Below are 13,850 nucleotides of genomic sequence, written 5' to 3' on the forward strand. Positions count from 1 at the left end.
ATAAAACAAACAAAACAAAACAAAGGAAAACAATCTCATTAAAAATTGTATGGAAATTGCATGGTTGATTTCCAGTTCTGATTCATGACTAAGGGTATATATTTTGCCCTGGAAGATGCCCAATCCTCACAAGTTATTGTTCTTAAGCTGGCATCTCAGTTTCACTTACATGAGATCATTTTAATATTCTAGCAGACAATTGGTGACTGCACGGCACGCAATGTTATAGGACAAAGCATTCCAAGATTATTTTACCTAATCAACCACCCACCCTCCGCTTTGCTGTTGAATCGATCCCTTAGTCTTCAACGTTATGTAGAATTCTGTGTTCTTGATTAAACTATCTACAATTCTTCAAATATTGGAATTGCTCAAGGCCCCATGGGTAGAAAAAGCAAACCCATTCCTAGAATATGTGCTGATCTTAGTAAACATGATCCACTGCCTTTTCTAAGATTTGAAGGGTTCAATGCAATAAACTTAACAACAAGTAGATGGTTGGTCTCCTTGAAGGATGAACATTTTCGGTACTAAGAGTTGATCTTTGTGGATAGCTGGCCGATCATTGAGCAACGACGGCAACTAGGACCGTCTTGGTGAGTGGGAACACATGTTGTTACACTCTGTGCAGACTTCATCCCTGACACAATGACCAGTTCATTCATTCACCCGTTCTGTCAGCACTGGGGTGGCAGATGACACAGCCTGGCTGATGTCAAGTAATAGAGTCATACTGACTATCCAAATGTTCAGGGGGTTTTCTATGGTTAATCCTTTCTGGTGGTTGTTAACGTGAGTTAAAAGAGCCCCACCCTTCATGACCATAAAAGTCCATCTGCATGCCTCCTCTCAAACTTTAATTTTCTTTATATTTCCAATTTTTCTTTGTCCTTTAAGCCACATGGCCAGGTAGCCAGGCTAATAAGCAATTACTTGCTCTTATGTCTGCGTAGACACTTACCACATGCCAGTTCTCTTTTCCGGCATATTGGATAACAGGTGCACTGCTCACAACAGCACCCTGGGAAGCTTTCTCCTCATTGCCTTCTATGTGAGGTTGTAATACCACAGGATCTATTTTTGGATTACATTTATATACTGAGCTAACCGACCTTTTATCCAAGCTTGATTTTTTTTAACATCCTCTGGTCATCAGAACCCGCTATGAAGCCATTCCAGATACAATACCTCTATTGTACTGACTTGCATCTTACCCACCCAACCTATGCACGAGTGGGTCTAACAGACCCTAACTCGTATGGAATTCTCTGGTTGCCTAACCATTTGATAATTCATTGTCAGGTACATTGTCAGCACTGGTAGGGCCCACGTTCTAAGGACTGCTTTTTCAAATGTTGCATAGTTTTCTTCTGCAAATGATGTGGCCTTGTTCCAGAGTTCTAAGGGACTACATTTTAATTTAAGTCCTTGCCGCACACTTCATGTAATATCTTTCCCAACCGTACAGCAGATTGGATTGCACTTTTCTCCTCTGGCACTCACACCGAGTTGGGAGCCTAAGTTTTCCGTGTTACTTGGTAAATGAGTCTGGATATTATTCACATGTGTGAAAGAAGATGGCCCCAGAATCTAAAGAGTTATACAAAGTAATGTGCTAGATCCTTGTGAGAGATGAGAGACGCATACGTTTGTTCTCCATTTTAGATGGGGCATCAGACCCAACATTCTTTTGTGTGTATTTTCTCTGTATGCTTTGAAATTACAATGACAAAATTGACAAGCTACAACAGACTGAAAGCCTAAAGAATTTACTACTTGAATCTGAAAAAGTTTGTCAATCTCTTTACCTTCCCAATATTATCAGTCCTTAAAACTATCATCAATATGTTAGGCTCCTGTATCTTTGAAGGGCTGTCTTCTACTGTATTAATTTTCTATTATTTTGTGACAATTTTATCAAAAACTTAGCAGTGTCAACATCATACATTTATTCTCTCACCATTTCTGAGGGTCAGAAGTCTGGGTCTCGCACAGCTGGGTATTCTACAAGGCTGTAATTTGCGGTTGGCTGGGAATGTAGTCCCATCTAAGGCTGGTGATCTTCAAGCTCATGTGGTTGTTGGAAGCACTCAGTTTTTTGGAAGTTATTATACCAAGATCCTTGTTTTCTCTTTGGCTATTGGCCAGAGACCTCCCCTCATTCCATTGTATGGCCCTTTCCATATGCAGGTCATAACCTGACAGTTTCCTTCTTTCTTTAAGTTTATTTACTTATTTTGAGACAGAGACAGTGGGCACAAACTGGGAAGGGTCAGAGAGAGACGGATAGAGAGAATCCCAAGCAGGCTCTGCACTGTTAGTGCAAAGCCTGATGCAAGGCTCGAACTCACAACCATGAGATCATGACCTGAGCTGAAATCAAGACTCGGAGGTTCAACCGACTGAGCCACCCAGTTTTCATTAATATGTTTCTTCAACCGGTAACTTCATTAATATGTAACATAATCTTGCACATGTCATCGTGTTTATTCTGTCACCTTTTCTTTAACCTATTGATTAGGAGCAAGTCACAGGGCCTACCCACACTAGAAGGGAGGTGGTTACACAGAAAGGTAAATACCAGGAGTGGGACTGTGGGACCATGTTGAAGACCTGTCTACAATATTCACGCTTGAAAGCAAATATATTTGTATGGAGTTCTCCAACATTTTTCCACTTCTGGCTTATCTGGCTTGGTTGACATCCACCCACACAGTGGCCAGCTGCAATGTCCTGTCTACCGTTTCAACAGTCCACATACTTTGGGATAAAACTACAACAAAAGGTGGAAAGTTAATATAGCCCTGGAATAATGTGTGAAATCATCCTCTTGTCTATTTAACTTTAGTAATAACTATTTGTGGTCCTCTTTCCTGATAGTAATGAAAACGTATGTATTCATAAGATTATTGCCCACTTACGAGGTGCCAGAAACCATGTGCCCTGCCACATGTGACACAAAAGCTTCAATAGAGGCTACTACTTGATTATTTGCAGTAGTTCGCTGTCAGCCATGAATTTACATACATTTTCAGTACCTTCAAATAGGTGAATTAATTTGGGATCTGGTAAGGAGAAATACCCAACATTAAGAATCCATGGCGTAACCCACCCCAAAATAATCCATCGGCTTAAGGTGACATTAATGTGTACTTTTTTCTCCTGCTCCCCAGTAGACGTTATGTTTTTTTTTTCATTTACTATCTTGGGGTGTATGCAGTTTCATCAACTTGTTTGGGTCTTCCCCACTCATAGTTATCAGCCCATGGGCCAAGTGACCAATATGAGGGATCTTCCATACACCAAGTACATCCATTTCTATTATAATTCAGAGAATGGGTCACTGAGTACTAAGTGGTTTTGTAGATATAGGGGGCCCACTATAAGCTAGATATGGCCCGCATTTGTCTTCACTCTAGCAAGGATATAAGGGTCACTTTGTCCCTACATCCTCTAACATTTGGGTCTTCCCCTTTCTTCAATTCATATTTAATCAAGTATTGTTTTATAGATCCCTTTGTGAACTCTAAGGTGAGTTGTTATAGGATAGATTAGTCTTGGGGTGAAAATTCCTTCCTAATAGAGAGTCAAGTTTTCCTTTAGCCCATGGGTTCTGGATTGAAAACTAGCTTAAGTCTACAAACTAGGTAGGGGTGGTGTCATTTTATTTTGGTGACTGTCTTCAGCTTTCTATTTTTTTTGAAGTTTTTTTTTTTTTAACGTTTATTTATTTTTGAGACGGAGACAGAGCATGAACGGGGGAGAGCCAGAGAGAGAGGGAGACACGGAATCTGAAACAGGCTCCAGGCTCTGAGCTGTCAGCACAGAGCCTGATGTGGGGCTCGAACTCACAGACCGCGAGATCATGACCTGAGCCGAAGTCGGACACTTAACCGACTGAGCCACCCAGGCACCCCTGTCTTCAGCTTTCTAATAATGAGTATGAGATCTCTATGACTGCTCTTACCCCAAACTTTGTGCCTTAGCATAATCTATTCTTTTAGAGATCAGAAGTATCAGATTGGTTTAATTAGGTTAAAAATGTTTGCCTGGCCTACTTCTTCTGTTATCCCTGAGAAAGTATTTCTTTCCTTCCCTTTTCTGGCTTCTACACCTGTATTCTTTGTATTCCTAGACTCATGGGCCTTTCTCCCATCTTTAAATTCCTCAGCATACCATCTTCAAATCTTTCTCTCTATTGTCTTTCTCCCACATTGCCTTCTGTCTTCTAAAATAAAAATCTCTCCACCTTCCCTTTGTCTTTGATATGTTTCAGTCTACCACATTATTCAATCTTGATATCTTCCCTTATTATTCTGTTCGTTGTCTATCTATCTTGTTTCAAGAAGCACTGTGTTTTGTTAGACTTCTCCATCTCTGTGTGTGGATGGAAAACTCGTGATTTCCACTCCATTCTTATCTTATTGTGTTTCTGCACTCACTTGCTTCTGCTGGTAAATGCCATTTCTTAGTTTCTATCATTTGAAGGCCTATTATCCCCTTTGTTATTGGGGAGCCCACTTATGTAATAGAATCTCTATTGTTAGTCCTATAGAGAAAAGCCACTTCTGAACTTCTCAACAATTCATGTGTCTTCTCATTGATCCTTCATTGTTTTGGTAAACACAAGGTCCTTTAGATCCTACTGTGAGACACAATCAACAAGAGAGTATCTTAGCCCACTTCTCTGGATTTTGACACTGTCCTTCAAAGCCACTATAGTCTGGCATTTCTACTTCAATTAATCTATACCATCATTTTTTTGCAAGTTTTCAAGAGCCTTTGTAGGCGTGTTAGTACTGCACCCAGGGTGTTTGCTAGGATGTTAACTCCTATATCAAAAGAGTATGTTCCCATATTGGTAAGCTATTCTCTATTAAACTTTGTGTAGGGTATCCTACTTATCCAGTACACCATAGAATACAGTACCATAAACACTCTTCTACCCCTTGAATGTATATATTATCCACATCCTGGAGTTCCTCCACGTGATAATCTTCCTTAGCAGGGTCAATATATCTACAATTGGCTATTGGTCAGATGGCCTGCAGGACCTTTTGAGGTAGATCCTGAAGGGGTACAGAATTGTCTCATAAGATATGAGGACATTTATATCATGTATCCACATGATTTTAATGCAAAGGGAGAGTGGCTTTATGAGCTGGAGTTAAAATGTAAACTTTTTTTTTGTAAAAAAGGAAATCAAAGCAGACCCCCCAATAATGTGCATGCATATGAATTTATGTGTTTTTTAATGTGTACATGAACCTTGTGTATGTGTGCCTGTGTGTATGTGTGTGTATTTGTGTGTATAATATGATAATTCCAGATAATTTGCTTCAGTCTAAAAGAAGATTCTACTGATTTACTTTATAAAGAAGAAAGAGAGGAATTAAACTCTGATAAGAAACATAACTAATAGAATACTGCTAGGTAATAAAAAGGAATAGAATATAGAAACACATCATTTTGGATGGATGTCAAGGACTTCATGCTAATTGAAAAAATATATAAACCTCAAAAGGTCACATAAAATACGATTCCATTTATATAACATTATTGAAATGTTATAGAGATAGAATTATAGAGATAGAGTTAGAGATATAACAGATATAACATTATTGAAATGTTATAGAGATAGAATTATAGAGATAGAGATAGAGAATTATAGAGATAGAAAACAAAATACTGATTGTCAGAGGTTAGGGGTAGTATTTATCTGAATTCTTTAGAGAAATATAACCAAATAAACCATATAACTAAATATACACTAAATATGTATATTATTTATATATATTATATATTGTATATATTCTCTAGAGAAATGCGACCAATAAGTATATACATTTACATGTGTATGTATATATGTATAATATATATATATATATATATATATATATATATATATATATGGTACATAGATGCTAATATATATTACTACATAAAGACATATACTATAAGGAATTGATTCACATAGTTATGGAGACTGAGAAGTCCAAGATCTGCAGTCTGTAAGCTGGAGACTCGGGAGAAACTATGGTTTAGTTCCAGTCTGAATCCAAGTCCAAAAGAAGTCCAAAAGAAGACTGACATCCCAGCTTATGGACAGGTACATAGAGAGAAATAATTCTTTCTTGGTCTTTTATTCTGCTCAGAATAAGTGGATAAAATGGATTAGATGAGGTGCAGCCACAGTAGGGAAGTCAATATACTTCATCCAGTCTACCACTCAAATGTTAATCTCATCCAGACACCCCCTCACAGACACACCCAGAATAACATTTGATCAAATACCTGGGCACCTCAAGACCCAATCAGGTTGACATGTAAAATGAACCATTACAGGAGATGGGGTGGAGGGTGGAGTGAAGGTGAGATGTACTACAGAGGGGAAACATGGGGGAGAGTTTCACTGTGATGGGATAGCCCTGTGTCTCCATTGTTATTTATTATACCAAACTTAATGTGAGATAAAATGGAATCGCCCTGTGCACACACATTAACCAAGGTCACGTTCATGATTTTTATATTGCACTATAGTTGCATATCATTGGGAAAAAAAATAAAACTAGTTACACAGTTCTCTCTGTGCTACTTTTGAAATTTCTTATGAATCTATAATTACCTTTTAATTAAAGAATAACTTTTAAGTTTCTTATTTAAAAAATTATTTCATTGTTTTAAGCATTGAGAAAAAAAACCCAGATTACCCCAAAAAGTCATATTCAAGATGCAATTTAATATATGCAATATTTCTCTTAATGATTGACATTCTAATCAATAAAATTATTAAGTTATTTAGTACAGTATTAAAATCTAATCAATGATTTGTTAGATGAATATTTATAGACCTCCAGAAATGTATTTTTACTTAGTTCAAATTCCTGAGTGCGCTTTTTATTTTTTTAGACCTATGGGCATTAAAGTGAATTTCCTTGTCTGAGTGGTTTGATGCACCTTGAGACCAAATGGAAATAATAACAAGTTTTCCCAGAACCATACCTATTTATTACGGTGGTGATATATAAGATATTATCACCTTGGAAGGTGAGTTGATGTCTGATTTACTCCCAAGCTTCTATTGTTCCCTTATTTTACACCACAGTTACTTGTTAATGCCAGGGATCGATATCCCATGCCAAAGGTTCAAAATAGCTTATGTAAAACCAATGAATCAGGTGGGTAGTAATTAGTAAACACTTATTGTGCACACACTAAAAAGGCAGTTTGCAAACCAGGAGCACTCACAGAATGAAGCTAAGGGGTATACTTTTATAAAACAACTTATATAGTGAGAAAATGGAGATTGCTTATTCTTCACAGTGATTGGTTATAGTATTACAATTTTCAGTGGCTACCTCATATCAGCCTTGTGAAACAAGCCAAGTTTTGCTTATCATTTCCAGAGGCAAAAACAAGAAATGACCCAGGTCAAGTTAGCCTTGCAAAATACACTAAATTAAGCTCTGCCTGCGCGACTAAACTGTCTCTGTCTGCTCTGGGAACCTTCAAGGCTGGTCTCTGTCTGTCCTTGATTTTAACACCTGCTGAAAATAAGAAGCAAAAGGGATTAAAAACTTGAATCTAAGCCAACTTCCTGGAACATACAGCAGTAGAGGGTTTTTTTAAATGATTATATAGATGGCAATATAGTTACAAGAGTTCTGTCTAAAGTAAAGGCATCTTATCTTAAGCGGATGATGTTTGTTGACCTGACAGCCTTTTCAGCGTGAGTCCAGACCAGCAGTTTTATTGACACACTTTGTTTACTGCTTGAATTCAAGAAAAATAAAACAAGGCAAAGGAAAACCAAAGAAAGTATGGCAAATGAAAACTGAAAGATTTCCTGTCTAATTACTACCTACCTGATTTATTGGTTTTACATGAGCTATTTTGAACCTTTGACACAGGATATAATCTGAAGCTTTGGGTTTGTGGTTTCTGTTTTTCAAGATTTTCCTCTTTCGTTATGATCCTAATGATGTGGAGACACAATTTCTAATTAATGCAATGGTGATAACATAAAACAACTAATAAATCACAAAGTGGACTTTTCAATTATTGTAGCAGAATCATCTCTAAAAGAATTGGGTCCACCTTGTTGCTTATGTTTCTGGGCAAGTGGAATATCATAGGCAAGCGGAAGGAGAGTTTTGGGGGCAAATAACTGTCTGAGTTTCATTTTCTTCCAACATCAACGTCTTCTTAAAAGCAACAACTTAATGTCCAGTTCTCATACCTTCAGTGGTCACTCTTGTCTTTATAAACTGGATAATATAAAACATAGTTTGGGTTGTCTCTTTGTGTGTGATGGCTTTAAGGTCTTGATTTTTATACAGTCTTGTCCCGGGAATGATTATATTTCCAACAAATTCATCATAAGTACCTCTATGTTATCTGTTGTTTGAAACTCCTACTCTGAGCCTCTCTGATGATTACTTTTTATTTTTGAAAACCATTTCCCCAACCAGTGGCCTTGTGCATATATCGTTATATATTACAAGCAAAGTCATTGCTGCAAATGCATACACACGCGCACACACACACACACACACACACACACACACACACAAACTGGCTACTAGGTTTCACTGTTCCTTTTCTACCAGGATTTCTTACCGTCTTTACTCCGTGGCTCCCCAGACTTCCTCCAGCCATTTCTCAGGGGTCAACTTTCACTTTTCAGGAGTCCAGTTCAACTGTATTGTTCCTCTGCAGAGTGCAAATCCCACATCATGAACTCAGAGAGTGAAATGCATTCTTCCTATCCCCAGATTAAGGCCTGCTGCTTTGATGTGTCCCTGAGTGACTGATATCTGAAACAGCACTTCCTTCAGAGGAAACCACTACTTGGACTTCTGGAAGTTTTATGTGGTCTAGAGCCAGGTTAGGTGATCACAGGACATGATACATCTTTCCCCGGGCAGCATTCAAGGCTTCCCTGAGAATTATACTGCCTGTTTGCATAAGCTCACCAAGTGGTCCACCTCTTAGTTGAGGAAGGGTCTGTCCAGAGATAAACTTCAATTTCCACCCAGGAAAGAAGAAGGTACGTACATGACCAACTACTTGTTTGTTTGTTTGTTTTTGCAGCTCTAAATGTCAAGGATCTGTCTTTGACAACAGAAATGAACTGTTGATAACTTTAAAATAATAATTTGTTCCTGCTACATGAATGGGTTGGCCACTAATGTTGCAGCTTTGTCTTTTGGGTTGTGTCTATATGTGCGTGCATGTAGGTGTATTTATTTGTTTTGGTAGTTGTTCATCAATATGGTTAAGCATCCGACTTCGGCTCAGGTCGTGATCTCATGGTTCATGGGTTCAAGCCCCGCATCGGGCTCTGTGCTGACAGCTCAGAGCATGGAGCTGCTTCAGACTCTGTGTCTCCGTCTCTCTCTGTCCCTCCCCCGCTTGTGCTCTGTCTCTCTCTCTCTCCCAAGAATAAATAAAAATTAAAAAAATGTACTTTATTTTTAAAAATCCTATAAGTTATAATATTGTCCAAAATTAATGATTTTCTTATTTTTGTATTTTCAAGTTTGGTTTTTATTTTAAAGTGTATTTGGAGGGGATATGGTATTATAGGTGGCAGCTGATTTTGTGATAAAAATAATCAAAAATGGATATAATCGATAGGAATATATACTTTTGGTAGATATAAAGAATAAAATTAATATTTGCAGATATTCTTAAGAAATATCAAGGAAAGAGTTAACTAACAAGTATTGCTAAGAATAATTTACATTCTAGGCCTAGCCCTGGACTAGATGCTATGGGAGAAATACCAATTAAATTCAAGAGAAGCCTTTAGTATCAAATCATTCTTTTCGGAGATGTCATATTCCTCATAAACCTGAATGTGCATTTCTAAAAATCCTAAATTTATTAGGATTTTCAAAGACAGTTTAATTTCTTTCAAAATCTACTTCCTGACTGATACATAATCTGTGGTGATTTTTTGGTAAACAAGTGTTATTTATTTTATTATTATTATTATTATTATTATTTTTGCTGTCTGCAGTGAAAAACATAAATATGTCATGTGTTTGATAAATTAAGTTTAAAGGCTTCTTTTGTCAAATTAATTATACTAGTCTCAGGCTGACAGCATACTCATTTTGGTTACTTTATTGTATTTCAGTAGGATGATAAAATCATACTCAATTATTGATTTCATATTCTAATCAGCTATGACCTGACCCCTTGTATCAAACTTGAGTCATTGTAAATTTCTCCTCTCTCTGGATTTGCGGCAGTGAAACGCTCTCCTTTGGCAGGTTTTGCCTGGAGGAATAACTGTTCTCCGTCTTCTAACAGAATCTATCAAAGTGGTTGTGCATCATGGCCTGTCCGGTGAGAGTTATTCAAGAAAAACTGCTGATTGAAAATAATGTGTGGAACCACTGCTGATCATTGCCGAGGTAAATCTTCCTTTTTAGTAGCGAAGGGCCACCGGTAACCGCGTAGGAGTACACATATCCACGGAGCTATAGTTTGGAATATAGCTTCACTAAATAGTTCCTTTGAGGTCTCACACTGTGTTTTGAAAATAGTTTTGAAGAGGCCATGGAAATCTGATAAATATATTCATGACTGTGTAGAAAGGGTAAAATCTCACTGAGTCCTCTATGGCACCTCACCAGGGCCTTTTAAACATTATGTTTTCAAAGAAAGTTCCAGAAGAATGTTGAGAAATGGAACTTGAGCTTCACAATTCTAAAGATCAAGGGCTCTGCGTTTTGTTTTTAATGTCTATTTATTTTTGAAAGAGAGACAGACCCAGAGTGCAAGTGGAGGAGGGGCAGAGAGGGAGGGAGACACAGAATCCGAAGCGGGCTCCAGGCTCCAAGCTGTCAGCACAGAGCCCGATGGGGGGCTTGAACCCATGAACTGTGAGATCACTACCTGAGCCGAGGTTGGACGCTTTGACTGACTGAGCCACCCGGGTGACCCCCTGAGTTTTAATACGTATCAATTGGTTATTTGACTGGGGTTGTTTTTATACTCATGGCCTCTTAATTCTGAGAGTTCTTTCCTGAACTCATACTACTTTGTTTTCTCTTTTTCCATTTTTCTGCAGGTATTTTAATATGTCGGTGTAAAGACTTTTTATATTTTAGTTCTATGCTAGAATGGTGTGAGGCAAAAGTGTTTAGAAATTAGGATACTAATTAAGTTTTCTGGATAACTTTCTACTTTGTTTTAAATCCAATGAAAATGGTAGCAAATTGCAGTCCAAAGCTATCACTAGCAGTATTTTACAAAAACAAAAAACAAACAAACAAAAAAACTTACTTTTATGCTATTCGCAAAGTGATGCTATTTTATGGTCTCATATCAGTTTTTTTTTTCATACATATGGACAAGATGGACCTCCACCCAGAAGCCCCTATTTTTTTTCTATTTCTGTATAAAATTTCATTAATATGACTAACATGTTAGATTCCTTCAATCCACGAACTTGGGATATCTTTCCATGTATTTGTATCTTCTTCAGTTTCTTTCATCAATGTCTGACCATTTTGTGTATATGGGTCTTTCACTTCCTTGGTTAAATTTATTGCCAAATGCTTTACTGTTTTTGATGCTATTGCAAATACCATTGTTCTCTTTTTTTCTGCTACAGATAGTTCACTGTTAGTACCTAGAAATGCAACTGTTTTTTGTATGTTGATTTTGTGCCCTGAAACTTTAATGAAATTGTTTATTCTAATAAGATTTTGTTTTCATTTTTGTTTTGAGTCTTTAGAGTTATGTGTGTGTGTGTGTGTGTGTGTGTGTGTGTGTGTGTGTGTATGGAACCATGTCATCTGCAAATAGGGACAGTTTTACTTTTTCCTTTCCAATTTGGATGTCTTTTTTTTCTTTTCATGCCTGATATCTCTGGGTGGGACTTCCAGTGCTATGTTGAACAAGCATGTTGAGAATGGGAACTCTTGATTTGTCCCTTATCTTAAAGGAAAAGCTTTCAGATTTTTACCATTGAATATGATGTTAGCTGTGGCTTGTCAGAAAGTCCTTTATTATGTTATGTATTATTATTATTTATTATTTATTATTATTATTATGCATCCACTTACACATAATTTGTTGAGAATTTTTACTATGAAACTGTGTTAAATTCTGTCGAGTGTTTTTTCTACATTTATTGTAATGATCATATGATTTTACTGTTTTGTATTATTAATATGGTATATTACATTTATTAATTTACATACTTCGAACCATCTTTGCATACCAGAAATGAATCCCACTTGGTCATCATGTGTGCTGTTTTCATTATGGTATTAAATTTGATTTGCTAGTATTTTGTTGAAAACTTTTATGTTTGTATTCATCAGGGATATTCATCTACTTTTTTTTTTTTCTTGTGTCTTTATCTGGCTTCAGGTGGTCAGAGTAATGCTGGCCCTGTAGAATGAGTTTGGGAGTGTTCCCTTTTTTGGAAACATTTGGAAAGGATTGGTGTTAATTCTTCAAATATTTGACAGAAATCACCAGTGAAGCCATCTGGTCTTGGGCTTTATTTTGAGGAGAGGGAGAGGAGTTGATAACTGAATCAATTTCAATGCTTGTTATTGATCTGTTCAGATTTTCTACTTCTTCACGATTCAGTTCTGGTAGATTGTATGTTTCCAAGAATTTTTCTATTTCTTCTTTGTTATCCAATTTATTGGCATATAATTTTTCATCGTATTCACTTATGATTCTTCGTATTTAGGGCACCAATGTAATTTTTCTTTTTTCATTTACAATTTTATCGATTTACATCCTCTCTCCTTTTTTTGGCAACTCTAACTACAGGCTAATCAATTTTGTTTCTTCCTGGGAAGTGTCCTAAAATCCTGGGGAAGCTAGATGTCCATCTTGGGTTCTATTTTCCCACTGGAAGGACCAGAAGGCCTTTTTATGCAGCACTGTGCTAGTGTTAAGGAGAGGCTTTATCGTCAAAGTGAAACTGTCCCTCTTACCTTTGTAATGTGGTTCTTCTTGATATCTGTGGTCAAGGCAAGATGTTTCAGCCTCATCCCCAGGTTCATGGATTTTCACACTGATGTCTGGTCTATAGATAGTTGCTAGTTGGTTATCTTATGAGGAGAGATGAAATTGGGAACATCACTATATCATTATATCACTTGTTTGCTTTTTAACTAAGTTTTTATGTGAATGCGTTTGTGTGTGTGTGTGTGTGTGTGTGTGTGTGTGTGTTTATATGTGACTGTATTTGTGAGTATGTATATGAGAAAGAGAGAGATTGTTTTCATTTGAATGAGGTGAAATAATCCAGCTATAGTTGACTGATTCCACAAGTGTGATACTGAATTATCATTTGATAAAAGAAAATAAAAATTGTAAAATGCCTGTGACTTGGAGAAATTCTTATGTTGCTCTTTGATAAAGGTAAACATAAGAAGTTAAATGGGACAAAATCCCTTGTATGTAGCATTTTATATCATAATTACTACTGGCATGGTTTGCTGTGATAGCATTACTTTGAGGCCAGTCCTTCTAAAGCTATAGGTGTGAAATGTATGAGTGCTTCAGCCTATATCTGATTTTCCCCTTCATTCTCCAAATGCAGGAAGGTTTTTACCTTTCTGTACTGAGCAAATGAGTAATTGTGTAAGAAATGGTTAAACAGCAAAGCCAGAGGCTCTAGGAGCCAGGGATGTAATTAATCAAGGCCACAGAGGAAATTAGTATTGATTTTTCAAATAATGGGTGAAGACTTTCTGAAACAGCGTTCAATGTGGATGTTATTATTTTTTGTGTCTCTATTCAGTACGTTCACAAGTACTTCTTCATTAACACCTTTCTATCCATAGTCCATCATTTTCCACTACCCA

This window comes from Panthera onca, chromosome C2, assembly GCF_046562875.1.
Source record: "Panthera onca isolate mPanOnc1 chromosome C2, mPanOnc1 haplotype 2, whole genome shotgun sequence".
NCBI lineage: Eukaryota > Metazoa > Chordata > Mammalia > Carnivora > Felidae > Panthera > Panthera onca.